Genomic DNA, 16197 nt, shown 5'->3' with positions numbered 1-16197 from the left:
TATATAAAATCCTGCTTGTTGCATTTTAGCAGCGGGTTTCAGTTGACCGAAAGTTCCTGGGGAATAAATGACAACGGAACCCAAAACACAGAGGTGCAGATCCCATGGCTCATGTTTCTGGTCCGCTACCTTTAACCCCTCAATTACTTGGGCACTAGAGCAGGGGTATCTGATATACAGTAGAGAATTATTGGTAATTTTTTGTTAATTGTTATCCAGAATCCCCCCCATTCTGGGGGGATTTTTCTTTTCATTATTACTCTGTCTTGAAAAGTTGCACGCTGTTTTGCAATTGCTCGTGCCAGGCCTTTCTCAACCAGGGTCCGGTGGCACACTGGGGTGCCTTCTGCCTCCCTCAGGGGTGCCTCGAACTTTTCGCACAGGGTTATGCCTTTCCATGGTCCAGAGAGGCTTCTGAGGTGAAGGAGGCTCCTGATGTGAAGGGGGGACTCTCATAGGAAAGGATACAGCCATGATTATGCGTCAATAAACAGACGCCATTGATTCATTACTTGGATTGCCGGTGTCTATGTTATCCTCTCATAAGAAAGGGGCGCCGGGTGTTCTGATATGAAGAGGGCAGTTAATGTTAAGGGGGTTCTTCTGATGTGAAGCGGAGACTCTGATGTAAAAGGAAGGGGTTCCTAATGTAAAGGGGGGCTCCTGATGGAGGTGGACTCTGATGTAAAAGATGAGGTTCTCATGTGAAGAGGGAGGCTCTGATGTAAAAGGAAGGGGTTCCTAATGTAAAGGGGGGCTCCTGATGGAGGTGGACTCTGATGTAAAAGATGAGGTTCTCATGTGAAGAGGGAGGCTCTGATGTAAAAGGAAGGGGTTCCTAATGTGAAGGGGGGCTCCTGATGTAAAGGTAGACTCTGATGTAAGGTTCTCATGTGAAGAGGGAGGCTCTGATGTAAAAGGAAGGGGTTCCTAATGTGAAGGGGGGCTCCTGATGGAGGTGGACTCTGATGTATAAGATGAGGTTCTCATGTGACGAGGGAGGCTCTGATGTAAAAGGAAGGGGTTCCTAATGTGAAGGGGGGCTCCTAATGGAGGTGGACTCTGATGTATAAGATGAGGTTCTCATGTGAAGAGGGAGGCTCTGATGTAAAAGGAAGGGGTTCCTAATGTGAAGGGGGGCTCCTGATGGAGGTGGACTCTGATGTATAAGATGAGGTTCTCATGTGACGAGGGAGGCTCTGATGTAAAAGGAAGGGGTTCCTAATGTGAAGGGGGGCTCCTGATGTAAAGGTAGACTCTGATGTGAAAGGCGAGGTTCTCATGTGAAGAGGGAGGTTCTGATGTAATGGGGGGCTCCTGAAGTAATGGAGAACCCCGATGTGAAAGATAAGGGTTCTCATGTGAAGAGGGAGGTTCTGATGTGACGGGGGCTCCTGAAGTAAAGGAGGATTCTGATGTGAAAGGTGAGGTTCTGGTGTGAAGGGGAGACTCTGATGTAAAAGGAAGGGGTTCCTAATGTAAAAGGGGGCTCCTGATGGAGGTGGACTCTGATGTATAAGATGAGGTTCTCATGTGAAGAGGGAGGCTCTGATGTAAAAGGAAGGGGTTCCTAATGTGAAGGGGGGCTCCTGATGTAAAGGTGGACTCTGATGTGAAAGGCGAGGTTCTCCTGTGAAGAGGGAGGTTCTGATGTAATGGGGGGCTCCTGAAGTAATGGAGAACCCCGATGTGAAACATAAGGGTTCTCATGTGAAGAGGGAGGTTCTGATGTGACGGGGGCTCCTGAAGTAAAGGAGGATTCTGATGTGAAAGATAAGGGTTCTCATGTGAAGAGGGGGGCTCTCATGTAACGGGGGGCTCCTGAAGTAAAGGAGAACTCTGATGCAAAAGGTGAGGTTCTGATGTGAAGAGGGGCTCCTGATTTGCACAGGGTGCTCTGATGTGAAAGGGGGATGCTTTTTTGTGTTTTTGCTTGGGGTCCTCCCTTAAAATCCACCGCAGGTCTCTATCTGGGATAATAGTCTGGTATGGATTTTGGAGCGGCCACATGTCGTTATCTTACATTTGATTTTGCATTTAGTACCTCTAGATTTTTCACACTCTTAAAGGTTGCTGCGTCTGAAAAAAAACTTGAGAAACGCTGTTTTTTTCTTATTATTATTTACGTCACAAAAATTCTAAATAAAAAAATATTTGACTTAAAAACACATCTGCATGAAAAATGTTAAAAGTGCTAAAAATGACCCATCAGCAATTTGTGAGGAATGAGTCGGCTTCAAACAAAAACGAAAAGATTAAAGGGAAAAAAACAAACATGCTGTCAAAAGTTAGCTGGAGCTGGGGGATGGAGCAGGGATGGATTAGACTGGAGAAAGTTATAGGAGGTGGGACAGGATTAGGATTGGGCTGAGCTGGAAGAGGGTGGTGCCCAAAAGTCTTTAGTCCTGACACATCCTGCTGAAGACCAACTTTACTAAATAAACGTACTGTGCTAGCACAAGGAGTCCACGGGAGGATATAGAAATTCCGCCACGTTTGCAGCGCTTTACTAAGGTAAGATCCTTTTGTGTGCTCTGTGCGAGGATCCATTTCAGCATCAATCAGATGATGGGTCAGTTGTTGTCTGAGCTGTGGGTTCCACCTATAATCATCTTTCGTAGGCTTTTATAGGATTATAGGATCTAAGGAAATTATGTTAGAACTTGTATCCCGATACACCCAGGGCTGTCACCTATGTTAGCTGCTAAAAACTGAACTTGTTGCCAATGTAATTTACAGGAAGAAGATCTCCTATGATCAACCTTGGAAAAGGTGGCAGCCCTAGTTAGCTTTGGTTGGAAAAGGTTTGACGTAGTACTTTGTTAGGTCTTGCTGCTTTGGAACAAACTGCCAACCACCAGCTGTTGAGAAACCAGAATCCCCAGTTTGTACAGACATGCTGTGGCTTCGCCAGATCTCAGGAAAGTAAACTATTCCAAAGTTAGTTGAAGTTTGCTGTTACTGTCTATGTGCTCTCGTAGCCATGGCGAACATTTGGGTCCATGGAGCTGCAAGTGTCAGAAATGATCCGACCAGCCGGTTCCGCAACAGCTGGATGCATACAATTGATCCACAGCTCTTTTGTGTGAGGAGGTCTGAGAACACCCATCCGTTCAGTTAACGATTAGATCATTGACAATTCGCAGTAATTGGAACTACACCTACAGTCGTTGAAACCAACAATCCTAGCTGTCCTGAACAAAAAGGATGTAGTGTTGTAGCCACCAATGTTTTGGTCTTAATCCTCCAATCGCCTGGTGCAACAATCAGCGATCCACATTTCCACTTGACGCAATAATTGTTGGTTATCATTTAAATGTCCGCAGCTCTGCATGTGCTATGATAGATGAACGCTTTTACAGATGATCGTACACATATAGGTGGTCAAGTCCCCAACTGTTCTGCGCCATTAAATGCATGAAATCTAATAGAGCCAGAAAGCCCAACCCTTTGGCTCACCTTTAACTATAATGACCGTTGAACGATAATCTCATAAATGGGCAGATAAGGTTTCCTTGGACCAGATTTTTTTATACTGGGATAGTAACGAATTATAGACAATATTCAATTGCTGGAAGATTATTCTACACATCTGTGTATCTAAGGGGGCTTGTTTATGGTCTTGGACAATAAGCACAGCTAATGGCTCTAATGACCAGCCTACAGGTTGTAGAGAATGTAGTGATCAGCCAAAAAGTATACAAAATGAATGATTATAACTCAGTCTGCTGGGTTGCTAGTGCCCATAGACATGAAGATTGTTGCTCAGTGTGGATTGATCTCATGTACACTGGTAGAATCTATAAATACTAATTTTATATTATCAAACAAGTGCCCTTGGCTAAAAATTGTCCCATGTATGGTGACCCTACTAGTTGGTAGTGCAATCTGTTAGTGCACACTGATATGACAATTGTGTTTTTCAACATGGACTGATCTAATTTCCACTGGTAGAACGTGCACATGCTCAGTTTTGGTAACAAACTTCACTTGGCCAATAATCGTCCTGTGTATGACCTTATTGGTGGCTAGCAGCCATAGACATGAAGATTGTTGCTCAACGTAGACTGATCTCATGTCCACTGGTAGAATCTGCACATGCTCTTTTTTTTTTGTAACAAACAACTTCACCCGGCCAATAATTGTCCCGTGTATGGTGACCTTATTGGTTGCTAGCGCCCATAGACATGAAGATTGTGGTTCAACATGGACTGATCTCATTTCCGAATGGTGCTCTTTTTTGGTAACAAACTTCACTTGGCCAATAATCGTCCTGTGTATGGTGACCTTATTATTTGCTAGTGCAATCTGCTAGTGCCCACAGATATGAAGATTGTTGCTGCTCAACGTGGACTGATCTCATGTCCACTGGTAGAACTTGTGCATGCATGCCAATAATTGTCCCGTGTATGATGACCTTACTGGTTGCTAGTGCAATCTGTTAGTGCGCAGCTCATAGACATGAAGATTGTGGTTCAACGTGGACTGATCTCATGTCCACTGGTAGAACTTGTGCATGCATGCCAATAATTGTCCCGTGTATGATGACCTTACTGGTTGCTAGTGCAATCTGTTAGTGCGCAGCTCATAGACATGAAGATTGTGGTTCAACGTGGACTGATCTCATGTCCACTGGTAGAACTTGCACATGCTCATTTTTGGTAACAAACAACTTCACCTGGCCAATAATTGTCCCGTGTATGGTGACCATATGAGTTGCTAGTGCCCATAGACATGAAGATTGTGGTTCAGTATGGACTGATCTCATGTCCACCTGGTAGAACTTGCACGTGCTCATTTTTGTTAACAAACAACTTCACCTGGCCAATAATTGTCCCGTGTATGGTGACTTTTCTTGGAAGCCATCAGATGGATTAAGTAAATGACCGGGATTAAATTATAAGTGTTGTCTCTTAAGCAAAGAGTTTTATATGGTTTACAAACACAACACAGCCAGCAAGGAGTTAAAAGCTTCGGTGTTGTTAATTTAGCCCGCAATCCTCTTTTGGGTTGCCCTCTTTTGTAAAGAGAAGTGAAATCAGGGTGTATGCACTTTTTTTTGTCAGCTGAAATATGATCGGCTGTACCCGTGCAATAGCCAGTGACGTCCCGTCCCAGTTAGTCATGGAAACTATTAGTATACTTCCGAAGTCTGCGAATGTGGGGATAAAGCGTATTACTTGCTGAACTTTTACAACAAGCGTGCGTGCTGCCAAGGGAAGGACGGCGCACTCACGGTTTTGGAAAAGTCAGACAAAGGAGAGGGAGAGAGGATGTCACATTCTGGCAACGTTATAAAGTTTTTGATAGAAAGCGGAAACCTAAAAAAGTATTTAAAGTTCTGGCAAAGGTTAAAAACTCTCTGGGAGCTTATTTTGGTTTGACCCTCTTTGTGATCTGTAGGTGGGATTTGCATTTGGCTACAGTTCACACATGGTGATTCTCATGTTAAAGGCTCAACAAAGGGACCTTTAAATCTCCATTCAGGAGCAAAAGACGACTGCATACCTGTAGGAGGGGAGAACTGAGCGGGCTGGGGGGAGATATGATCTGAGCTTATAGTATATATGAAGTAGACATGTGCACTGCCAAAAAATTTGTTTTGTTTCGTTTTAAATTCGGATTTGTGTTATTTCGTTTTTCAGGATTCGGGTGTGAAAGTCAATTCGGATTCGGAATTCGGACAAAATTCGGTAGCGTTAGTACCAACGTTCGTTTCGTTTTCTGTTCTTATTCGTTTCGTTCGTTTGCAGCAAAAGTGACATTTGAGGGGGAAAAAATATTTTTCTCCTTCTCTAATGTCACTTTGCTCCAACGAACGAAACGAATAAGAAACGAATAAGAACTGAAAACGAAACGAACGTTCGTACTAACGCTACCGAATTTCGGAAATGGAAATTTGGATTCGTTTGCATTCGTTATGTCTGTAATTCGGATACATCCGAATGTCCGAAAATTCGTCCGTGGCTGTACCCGTGCAATAGCCAGTGACGTCCCGTCCCAGTTAGTCATGGAAACTATTAGTATACTTCCGAAGTCTGCGAATGTGGGGATAAAGCGTATTACTTGCTGAACTTTTACAACAAGCGTGCGTGCTGCCAAGGGAAGGACGGCGCACTCACGGTTTTGGAAAAGTCAGACAAAGGAGAGGGAGAGAGGATGTCACATTCTGGCAACGTTATAAAGTTTTTGATAGAAAGCGGAAACCTAAAAAAGTATTTAAAGTTCTGGCAAAGGTTAAAAACTCTCTGGGAGCTTATTTTGGTTTGACCCTCTTTGTGATCTGTAGGTGGGATTTGCATTTGGCTACAGTTCACACATGGTGATTCTCATGTTAAAGGCTCAACAAAGGGACCTTTAAATCTCCATTCAGGAGCAAAAGACGACTGCATACCTGTAGGAGGGGAGAACTGAGCGGGCTGGGGGGAGATATGATCTGAGCTTATAGTATATATGAAGTAGACATGTGCACTGCCAAAAAATTTGTTTTGTTTCGTTTTAAATTCGGATTTGTGTTATTTCGTTTTTCAGGATTCGGGTGTGAAAGTCAATTCGGATTCGGAATTCGGACAAAATTCGGTAGCGTTAGTACCAACGTTCGTTTCGTTTTCTGTTCTTATTCGTTTCGTTCGTTTGCAGCAAAAGTGACATTTGAGGGGGAAAAAATATTTTTCTCCTTCTCTAATGTCACTTTGCTCCAACGAACGAAACGAATAAGAAACGAATAAGAACTGAAAACGAAACGAACGTTCGTACTAACGCTACCGAATTTCGGAAATGGAAATTTGGATTCGTTTGCATTCGTTATGTCTGTAATTCGGATACATCCGAATGTCCGAAAATTCGTCCGAATTTCAATTCGGAACGAAACGAATCGCACATGTCTAATATGAAGTATGGGTTTTGCTTGGATGAAGAACCACAAGATGCAGCATGCGCAAATCGGACTCTGACACGGCATGCTGGAATTTGTGGTGGCTCATCAGGAATCGGAAGATTACTAAACTTGACCACTTTATTCCACCTTCCTTGCAATGCCGACACACACATGCTTGGTCTTTTTTCCTAAATGACTGCTTTTCTTTTTAAAGGCCAGCAGATTACCATACATGCTATGAAAGCGACATCCATTCATGATCAGTTTTTATCTTGGGAGTAATTCTCGGCTTGGGTGCCCCGGGTGCTGGTCACACACATCAATTTTGCATTTTTAAAAATGATTTTATGAGCTTTGGTAGGGATGCACCGATATCAGTTTTTCGGTATTGAGTAGGGAGGTTACATGACCACATTCCTAGAAGTATTAGGAATTTTTAGGGGGCTCCATCAGATGAACAAAACAACGGTAGACTGAAGGGAAATTATCAGTGGGAGGGAGTTATTAGAAGAACACGTCACTTTGAAGTGTGAGCAAAATGACAATTTCTCTATTGATATTTAAGCCGTTGCCTTGCACCTTTTTCCCTTCTATCGATCGTTGGGTCTTGGTGGTGACCAATCATTCTTGAATGTCTACGCCTGACTTTAGCACTCTTGCCCTGCAGGGCTTGGGTTGTAGGTTTGGTCCTTAGTAGACTCACATAGAGCTTCCTCATAGAAAGCCACAGATAAGCACATTGGCCTCCTCCCAAACCAACCCTTAATTGTGTGACTGCGTTGGTGTCTTTAGGCTGTGTTCTGGGGTCAGAGCATGATGCGAGTGATTCAGCGTAACATGCTGTTGCAACAGTTGCAGAACTAAACAAACGAGGAAAGAGAATAAACTGGAAATTTTGTCGGCATCATGACGCACACAAGGAAGAAGCCAGTGGGTGATGCAACACACTGATACCCACCTATAACCGAGATATCAAGCACTTGAAACAAAAGTACCTTGTAGTGATCCTTGCCCTGCGGAGTTTTGTGGGTAAACAGATATTGTAATTAGTGGCTGAGAGTTTTCATTCGTTTAATAAGTGTGTGATTTGTTTGTTGTGCTCTTAAATATGTTGCCACAGGTAACATTAGATTATTTCAGTTCCCAACTGCCCCTTATTTAGAGCAACTGCCCCTCTTCTGGAACCGAATCCCTCTGTATCTCATTTCTTCTTGAAGATCCTTCATTTGGGTCCAGTGTAGAGATCTGTACTATTTAAAGTGACCCTGTTGCTATATTCAAGTATTTTAGTCAAGGCATAGCTCTTTTTCTGGCTCACTTGTCTCTAGTAAGAAATGGGTCCTCCACAGTCCTCAATGTGGACCTCCACATCACCACTGTCTTCTGTAATGACATAGAGGAGGAACCAGCAGAAGAAACCAGTAAGAGCTGTGCAGGAGGAGGAACCAGCGGGGGAAACCAGTAAGAGCTCTGCAGGAGGAGGAACCAGCAGGGGAAACCAGTAAGAGCTGTGGAGTAGGAGGAACCAGCAGGAGGAACCTGTAAGAGCTGTGCAGGAGGAGGAACCAGCAGGAGGAACAAGTAAGAGCTGTGCAGGAGGAACAAGCAGGAGGAACCAGTAAGAGTTGTGCAGGACCCAGGAGATTGAAAATTCTGGAAGGGTCAGTTTCCCTGTGGACTTCCATGTAAAGGTGTTTCAGGATCAGGGTGGTGTATGGTGGCACGGGCAGCAGGAATGGCAAGTATTCACATCCTTTATTTTGAGGCATCCCTAAGCCGATAAATGCTACTTTTGTGACAGGGCCGCTTCAATAGCCAAAGTAGTTTATCTTGAATTAAACTTTCTTACATTCTTCAGATTATTGCACTGTTTATTTTTAAACATTAATATAAAAGAAATGTAAATTACAAAAGCTCTAGTGGGTTTAAATAATGCTTCTTGCCCTTTCGATCATCATGGTCCATGTGTATGAGGGACACAGCAAGGGGGATTCCATTGTCTTCATTTTCTGTTCCAAAAGATTTCCCTCTCTCCCATCTCACAAGGTTGGGATGTATGCCTATAGCAGCCAATCGGGTTCCATCTATGTAAAAGAAAGAGGAAATATAGAATTTGCTTGGTTGATGTGGCGAGGAGGTCCTCTTTGATTTGTTCCAGTGTTCATTAATCAACCCAAGCGTTCAATTGATGGTTAATTATTTGGTTAAAATAGTGTGAGATGCCAAAAGGTGATTCCCACCACACAAATGTTCTTTAGGAAGATTAAGGCATACATGCTGATACTGGCTGAGCATGTATGTTTGTGCTTTGACCAGACATCCATTGCTCTCAAGAACATCAGCAACAGCATAGGAAAACCCAACCCAAACAATTCAGTTCCCAAGATCAGTCAGCCGAGGGATGTGTGCCGAGGCCATGAGGTGTAGATCGGCTTATGATCATTTTGTGTCTATGAGCACCTTAAGAAGCAGTCTTGTGCTTCCAGTGATACAGCCCAATCACCGCATTCCAGCAGCTCGTCCCTTTGTGAGATCTAAGTAGCAAATACCGGATTAGAGTGATGAATTGGTCTGATCCAAAAAGTATTATGTGGTGATCTGAGGCAGAACAAGTGCGGGCTGGCAGAACGACAAAACCGGATTAACCCTCCGCCTATGTCATGTACTGTAGACTGTGCTTTGTTCCTTCTCTTCCTGCCTCAGATCCCGCTTTTTGGAACCTGTTTCTTATATTTCTCCCCCAGCTCTCTCTTCTTCTATTACTTGCCTCTCTTTCTAAACTGCTCATCTCCCTTTCCAACCTACTTACCTCTCCTTCTGCTCCAGATTCACCTTTTTTCTGCCCTACTTCCCTCCCTTTCTAACCAACTTATTTCCCTTTTTTCCCCTACTTCCTTCCCTTTCCGACTTACTTCTTTATGTCCCAGGTCCCTCTCTTTCCACCCTACTTTCCTCTGTTTCTAACTTATTTTCTTTTTTTTTTTAATGCCCTACCTACCTTCCTTTCTTTCCAGCCTTTTTCCCTCTTTGCCCTACTTCCCTTTCTTTCTGTCCTTAATCGTGCTCTGGCCCTCTTTATCAACCCTTCTTCCCTCTCTTTCTGCCCTACTTCCCTCTCCAACTGTACTAAATCCCTCTCTTCCTACCCCACTTCCCTCCCTTTCTGCCATACTTCCCTCTCCTCCTGTCCTGAATCCCTCTCTTCCTACCCCACTTCCCTCCCTTTCTGTCCTACTTCCCTCACCTCCCATCCTAAATCCAGCTCTTGCTACCACACTTCTCTCCCTTTCTGTCCTACTTCCCTCACCTCCCGTCCTAAATCCAGCTCTTCCTAACACACTTCCCTCCCTTTCTGCCCTACTTCCCTCTCCTCCCGTCCTAAATCCCTCTCTTCCTACCACACTTCCCTCCCTTTCTGCCCTATTTCCCTCTCCTCCCGCCCTAAATCCCTCTCTTCCTACCCCACTTCCCTCCCTTTCTGTCCTACTTCCCTCACCTTCTGTCCTAAATCCATCTTTTCCTACCCCACTTCCCTCCCTTTCTGCCCTACTTCCCTCTCCTCCTGTCCTAAATCCATCTCTTCCTACCCCACTTCTCTCTCATTCTGCCCGTTTCCTTTCTTTCAGTCCATTTCTTTCTGTTCAGTCGAAAGCTGGAGTTTCCGCTTTAGGCATCAATCGCGGCGCGCATGAGTAAACTCCTGAAAGTAAAAGCCGGTAATAGTGAGAGAGAAAAAAAGCAAAATCAGAAATCTCAATTTTTTTTAGCATCAGTCAGCAGATTGGTCCCTTCAGCGGCCACTCGTACAGTTCCTGAATCACGTTTCATCCGGACTCCTGATCTGCTGATGTTCTTCAGAACTACGGACAAGTATCCAAGTGAATCATACACAACATTTGCAGATTGCCCTTCCTCCTTTGTTACTATGGAAGTAGTCTATATTATTGCACACTAAAGCCGGTGCTCTATCAAAGATTGTGACTGCGTTAGAATGTGTGACCGGTCACGTGGTCACACATTTTAACCTAATCATACCCACGTTTTCGGCGTTGGAATATGTGACCGGCAAAAGGAGCAGAATTCCAACGCTTTCTCAGCTGTTCCAGGGCAGACCGTGTCAGAAACCACCTGCTACTGCGCATGTGCGGGGTCCAGTTTTCTGTACTGCGGGTAAACGGGCACTTGAAACACATGCGTGCGCCACGGAACAGCCGAGCAAAGTTGCTAGAAGTGATGCTGCTTCCTGATGGATCTGCCTATTTAAAGCCAGCCTACCTGACTCCAAGTTGCTGGATTGTCTTCAACTTCCCCTGTGTTCCTTATGCTTCTGATTACCTTGCTGACTTTGACCCGGATTATCCTTGACCTTGTTGATTGCTGCCTGCCCCTGACCCCCTGCTTGCCTTCTGGACCTGCCTCTGCCTCCCGTCTTTGTACCTCGCTGCGCGACTGGATTTGACCCCTGGCTTGTTTGACCTCGATCTTGGCTCCTGCTCTGCACTCCGCTGCCAGCCTGGTTTTGACTACAGCTCAACCTGACCCGATCCGTGGCCTGAACTCCAGCTTGCATGGTGTGATCACCACTGGCACCTGTGCCACTAGCTGTCCCCTCTGACTCTGTTCCCCAACTCCAGAGTCTTTGGGACACGAGGTGCAAGAGAAGCCTCCTCCCTACATTCAGTCTCCACCCGGGTACCTGACAGATCGGCATCGCAGACAGGGCCGTCTTTAATATTGATTGTACCCTGGGCAAACATTTTCTTGGGCCCCCCCACCCGCCCCCTTCACCCTGTGAAACATCATATGGTCACAATATGCACTGTACAGCAGGGCCAGTGCAAGGATTTTGGCCTACACAGTTGACAAAAAAACACCTTTACTTGTTGCACTCCTTACCGAAAGTCCCTTGTAATGGGGTGGGTGCCCGCAGTGACTGCGGATGGCGCCACAAACATCAGCAATATATAGAAATGTCCCCAGCACACCAAAACATCCTTTTAGGATAGCCAAATGTTTATTTATTTACAGTTCCTTGTCAGAAAAACAAGCGCTTTCGGGACCGTGCAGGGTCCCTTCATCGGGCGCTTGTTTTTCTGACAGGGAATGGCAAATAAATGAACATTTTGTTATCCTAAAAGGATGTTTTGGTGTGCTGGCGACATTTCTATATAGTGCATTGTCTGCCCCCTACTATATGTTACGTGTTCCCATTCATATAGCACACCCAATTCACATTTACAAAGTGTTTTTTAGCAGATTACACACAGGACTCTACAGGCAGCTTCCATCACACCAAAGGGCTTGTTTACACCTAATCCAGTGTGTTCCAGCACGGTTGGTAGCTGGAATGCACTGTATCGCATTATAAAATGTTCCCTTTGTTCTGGGGCAGGAGATACATTCAAGTCAATGGCACCACAGCCACGTCTCCTGCCTTGCGGTGCATTTAACTGCCCCAGAACACATGGCAAAACAATGCCCATGGTGCAGTGCAGTCGCAAAAAATAGGTCATGCATGCACGCAGGGAGAATTTTATTATGCGATCTAGTGCATTCCAGCTACTGAGACAGTAATATGCAATGCACCAGCCAAACCTGAGATCACTAACCCTTTGTTAGTACAGACAGTCCTGTACATCTGATCATGAGCCAGTACACACAGGGTTAATTATAGTGACCATTACTTCCAGCCCCGTCCTTAACATTACATTCAATTGTCGAAATATAAGAATATCCAGCAAGTAAAAATACATATAACACATATAAAATAGGATTCTATTCCAATCTGGCTGCAAAAAAGTGCAAATTAACTTTAGTCTTTGCCCCATGAATATTCACAGACTATGTGACAGAGCTGGAAGAAAGTGATGACAGGGGGGACGTGGAACGCAGCTCCATGCTGGGACTGTCAGCCTCTGTCTGCAGCAGCAAAGCTTCCCTCAGTCCATGCAGGGACCGTCACTCTCTCTCAGGAACACTCAATCCTCTGACTATAATATTACCTCCTAGCTGGCTCCGGGCAAAAGCTGAGGCTCTTCTTATCATCAGCACTAACTTCCTGTCAGGGGCAATAGGGGGAAAACACAGCCCAAGACGTTTGAAGAGCTGAGGACATCGTTCCTGTGACAGTGCCCCATCCACCTGCTACACTGTCACAGCTTATTAACACTTTGCTGCCCAGCTCTGCTCCCCCACCCCTCCTGAGTTACAGTCTGACACTACAAGTGGTCAAGGGGCAGCTGTGTTTGGGCCCCACAGCAATGACTGGGCCCGGGGCAAATGCCCTTTTTGCCCTGCCTTAAAGACGGCCCTGATCGCAGATCCTGTGTGCAGGAGAACCGATCTGCCCTGGAACAGCTGATCGGTCCTAAAATGTCACTTCTATCCGACTTTGTGGAATGTGAGATCGCAGTCACATAGTCGGATAGAAGTCGCATTTCAGCACCGATTAGCTGTTCCAGGGCAGATCGGTTCTCCCGCACATAGTTTGATAGAACACCGGCCATATACACCACCGCTACCACAGCTACCTCATGTATCATTTCCCCCTCCTCTTTCAGATTGTAAGCTCTCAGGGGCAGGGCCCTCCTTACCATCTTGTCTTGAATTGTATTGTAACTGTAATGTCTTCCTTATATTGTAAAGCGCTGCGCAAACTGTTGGCGCTCTATAAATACTATGTAATAATAATAATGTGATGTTATCATTTCTGTATAGTAACCTATGAAACGATGGGGTGTGAGTACTTGTCCAAAATCAATCGGCTTGTATCCCGTCGGGAATGCTCTTCCTCCATGTAGACGTTGGTAGCTGTGAAGGAGATTGTACGGTCAGACTGTATCGTGTACGGTTTTATTTCCTGACATGTTGGGATTCCTCCGGGATACTGTAGCAATCCTTCCCTTTTCTCCATAGAAAAGATCACAGCGCTCGTGCTGCGTCCATACTCTGGCCGAGTAACAGGAAAAAAACTCACAGCGGCCCCCAACAATATGAACAGGCACCGGGTGCTCTCTCAGTGCCCTTTGTTTCTTCGATCCCGGCCGCCATCTTCCCCACCGCCACTTCTGGGTTCCTTTTCAGCCATTGGGTGGCCCCTGACGGTGTATCTTGTCTGTGGGCACAAGTTACATCCTCTCCAACATCGGGCCCATCTTAGCGATGCCGTGAATGAGCTGAGAGGACGCCGGGATCAGGTAAGTAAATCTAGTTTTTTCCGGCCCCGAGATCAGGGGCGGGCAAACTCCGGCCCTCCAGTTGGGGTGCAACTGCAAGTCCCATGAGGCATTGCAAGACTGTGACAGCCACAGGCATGACTTCCAGAGGCAGATGCATGATGGGATCTGTGGTTTCGCTACAGCTGGAAGGCTTTAGTTTTCCTGCCCTAGACCAAAACGAGCACTTAACCCATGCGGTGCGTTTTTTTTTAAATTTGCCTGGAGATCTCATTTGGCCTGATGCCTCCGGTGACGGGCCGCTCCCCCACCCTCCACAGGTATTACCCCTCAGGTAATCAGGGCAGGTGTGTTAATGGGTCAGCTATCCACTGCCTGCCTAAATGCATGGACAGGTATACGCCTCTGACATCAGCCCTGGTTAACGCCCTTGCCCCCCAGTTGGCCCTGGTTTGCCCTCCAGCTGGCCCTGGTTTGCCCTCCAGCTGGCCCTGGTTTGCCCCACCAGTTGGCCTCCGGTTTGCCCCCCAGTTGGCCTCCGGTTTGCCCCCCAGTTGGCCCTGGTTTGCCCCCCAGTTGACCCTGGTTTGCCCCACAAGTTGCCCCTGGTTTGCCCCCCAGTTGGCCTCCGGTTTCCCCCAGTTGTCCCTGGTTTGCCCTCCAGTTGCCCCTGGTTTGCCCTCCAGTTGGCCTCCGGTTTGCCCTCCAGTTGTCCCTGGTTTGCCCTCCAGTTGTCCCTGGTTTGCCCTCCGGCTGGCTCTGGTTTGCCCTCCAGTTGGACCTGGTTTGCCCCCCCAGTTGCCCCTGGTTTGCCCCCCCAGTTGCCCCTGGTTTGCCCCCCCAGTTGTCCCTGGTTTGCCCTCCAGTTGTCCCTGGTTTGTATTAACCATTTCAGTACCAACAGCAGCACCGCTCGAGGACACTCAAAAACACAAAGACATCTGAACGTGAACGTCTGACCTGGTGTACGGCTCCAGTCACAGAGCGGTAGGAAAATCAGAGCGGTTTTCCGCGTGTCTGTCACGAAAGCACGCACATGTTTTGAGCGGTTCCGCACGTAATAATTTGCGCCGAAAACCGCTAATGTGTGCACAGAGCCTAAAAAGTGCAACCCGAGAACAACAATGTATTCTAATGAAGACTAACAGTTCTCAGATATGCATTCGTTTTCCTTTTTCCACCTGGTGATCTCGCCTGTAATGCACTTCCTGTCCTAGGGTGACAACGTTCATTCACCGTACTGTATCTATGGAGAGCAGAGTTGCCACCCTAGGACAGGACTACAGAACACCTACCCCCGTGTATTTTTACCCACCCATGGGTCTGGTGCTCCATCGACACCAGTAATCCACTTCCTGTCCTAGGGTGACAACGTTCATTGACTGTACTGTATCTATGGAGGAGCAGAGTTGTCACCCTAGGACAGGACTACAGAACACCTACCCCTGTGTATTTTTACCCACCCTTGGGTTTGGTGCTCCATCGACACCAGTAATGCACTTCCTGTCCTAGGGTGACAACGTTCATTCACCATACTGTATCTACGGAGAGCAGAGTTGTCACCCTAGGACAGGACTACAGAACACCTACCCCCGTGTATTTTTACCCACCCATGGGTCTGGTGCTCCATCGACACCAGTAAAGCCCCCTTTCTCTCAGATGTGGGGGCTGCATTTGTTTTCCTTTTTCAGGCTAATTTCCTTTTTTTTTTTCACCCCGTGATCCCGCCTGTAATGCACTTCCTGTCCTAGGGTGACAACCCTCATTGACTGTAGTGTAGCTTTCCCTTCAGTTTGTTCAGTGAAGATTTGAAAATGAGAGAGAGAAGCTGATTGGTTGCCACATACAGCTGCTCCAGATTTTGTCTGCTCCAGTTTTGATAAATTTGCGGGCCGTCGCGCCGATATTAAATAATCCCATTTGGATGGGTTTTTTTTTGTGGCAAATGAGGTAAATCGGTTCCGTCTGGGCGCTGGTTAGTCCAGATGTGCGCGGATCTGGTTTCTCGGAATGCGAACAGATAAAGACAGACTTCCAGTTGCAAAAACAAAGACCAGTCCGGGGAGCGGAGGACGCTATGTCGCGCCGGCCCTTTAAAAAAAGGGCCGGCGGGGGGCGCGCCGGCCCTTTAAAAAAAAAGAGGAA

General features: G+C 46.2%; 1 protein-coding gene across 1 annotated transcript in view; it reads left to right on the top strand.

The window, feature by feature from the left end:
• Window positions 1-2447: 2447 nt before the first annotated feature.
• Window positions 2448-16197, top strand: part of LOC108792297 (gap junction gamma-1 protein-like) — a 38800-nt gene continuing 25050 nt past the window's right edge. The window contains exon 1 of the mRNA XM_018563038.1: window positions 2448-2514. The gene's annotated coding sequence lies outside the window, so the exon portion shown is untranslated. The remainder of the gene's footprint in view (window positions 2515-16197) is intronic.

This window comes from Nanorana parkeri, unplaced genomic scaffold, assembly GCF_000935625.1.
Source record: "Nanorana parkeri isolate BGI_ZX_2015 unplaced genomic scaffold, ASM93562v1 scaffold626, whole genome shotgun sequence".
NCBI classification, from domain to species: Eukaryota; Metazoa; Chordata; class Amphibia; order Anura; family Dicroglossidae; genus Nanorana; species Nanorana parkeri.
Note: the sequence above shows the minus strand (reverse complement) of the source record. Positions and strands in the feature narration are given on the sequence as shown.